We start from the raw sequence: 1,937 nt of genomic DNA, 5'->3' as shown, positions 1-1,937 counted from the left end.
AAATCCCTGGGCCCTACCCCCAGAGCTACTAAAATTCAGTAGGGTTGAGGGTGAGGCCTGGGTTCAGCATTCCTAATAAGCTCCCAAGTGATGCTAATGCTGCCGGTTCATGGACCACACTTAGGGAGTGGCACTGGTCTAGAGGCCACAAAGGTGGTTAGCAGTGGAACTCGCCTCAGGTAGCTAATAATCCCTTACTGAACAGAAGACACAGGTACACACACGAACATGCACTAAACAAAATTGTAACCCCACGTAAAACATGGTAAGTCTTAGCCTCTTTTCAGGCAGCCGGCAAGATGGCGGACGTTCAGACTCAGCGTGCCTACCAAAAGCAGCCAACCACCTTTCAAAATAAGAAGAGGGTTCTGCTTGGAGAAACCAGCAAGGAGAAGCTCCTGCGATAGTACAAGAATATTGGTCTGGGCTTCAAGCCACCTCAGGAGGCGGCTGAGGGCACCTACACTAACGAGAAATGCCCCTTTACTGGTAATGTCTCCATCCAAGGGCGGACTCTGTCTGGTGCAGTGGCAAAGATGAAGGTGCAAAGGACCACTCATCCACCGAGACTACTTCTGCTACATCCGAAAGCACAACCGCTTTGAGAAACGCCACAGGATCATGTCTGTGCATCTGTCCCCCTGCTTTGGGGACGTCCAGATTGGCGACATCGTCACAGTGGGCGAGGACCGGCCCTTGAGCAAGACTGTACATTTCATCGTGCTCAAAATCACAAAGGCCGCTGGCACCAAGAAGCAATTCCAGAAGTTCTGAGACTAGACGTCTGCCCACACCCCCAAAGAAAAGAATTTTCCCAATCAAAAAATACAGACAAACACGGAAGGTCTTAGCCTTAGGCAAGACCCAGACAGCAGGCGAGGGAAAATAAGGGGAAAGGTTGGACCAAAGTGGTATCCGTGTGTACACACGTGTATGAACATTGACCTATGAATGCACATATCTCCATCCAGGAACTCTTCGTGGACAAAGACCTCACCTTACTCTTTCTGCTTTTAACACCTACTACAATGCCTGGTGCACAGTAAATGCTCAGTGGAATGTTTATGGAATGAATGAGTGAACAAAGAAACACAAATGTAGGCATTCATCCATGAAATTGCATGGAACGAAGTTTCATGTCTGGCAGCACATTTGTCTACCTTATCAAAAACCAATGGTCCCAGGAAATAATCATTTTTGTACTTAAGATTTTGATTTCAGGCTATTAATGTGATTTTGTCTAAAATACATAACTTACAAAAATGTACTAAAACTTGGTTAAGCTTTTAAAAATCAATGAATCAGCAAGCACTGCACGAGCACAAGGACTGTGCTTAGAATATTCTGTGCTGGATATCCCAGTGAGCATGACATATGTGGTTCCTGACCTCCTAAAGCTGGAAGTCTGAAGTTCTTCTGTGATGGTATTCTTCACACTTGAGTCCAAAGCCTCCAGGGGAGCTTTCCCCAAGATCTATCTCTAGTCAAAATGCCATAGTCCCTGGCTCTGAACCCTGGTTTGCTGGCTATGGGTCTTCAGGTAAATTACTTAACCTCTCTGTGCTTCCTCTTCATCTCTGAACTGCAGATAATAGTAGAACCCCCATCAAAGGACTAGAGTGAAGGCCAAGGTCGTTGATGTCCTGCACTTAGAACAGTGCCTGGCAAATAGAACGTGGCTGTTAAGTGAGCACTCATTTTTATTACCATTATCATCATTATTACTATCTTCATCATCATCGCCATCATCAACAGCTGAGCCCCTCAGGAGTGCAAGACCCTATCAGCTTATAAAGTGTTAACCTGAGAAGTGACAAGATAAAGAAAACTGGACTTCTGAATCCTCAAAAAGCCCAGCCCAGTCTTACAGCTTTCTTGCTCCACCCCTATTTTTCCTGTCCTCCAATCAGCTTTCATAACAGCTTCTTGAAACATCC

The 1,937-nt window shown here is 45.7% G+C and overlaps 1 pseudogene; it reads left to right on the top strand.

Annotated features, from left to right (window-relative positions):
- Positions 1-299: 299 nt before the first annotated feature.
- On the top strand, positions 300-774 carry LOC125917024 (40S ribosomal protein S11-like; annotated as a pseudogene).
- The last annotated feature ends 1,163 nt before the right edge of the window (positions 775-1,937 follow it).

The sequence above is a fragment of the Panthera uncia genome, unplaced genomic scaffold (assembly GCF_023721935.1).
Source record: "Panthera uncia isolate 11264 unplaced genomic scaffold, Puncia_PCG_1.0 HiC_scaffold_1403, whole genome shotgun sequence".
NCBI classification, from domain to species: domain Eukaryota; kingdom Metazoa; phylum Chordata; class Mammalia; order Carnivora; family Felidae; genus Panthera; species Panthera uncia.
Note: the sequence above shows the minus strand (reverse complement) of the source record. Positions and strands in the feature narration are given on the sequence as shown.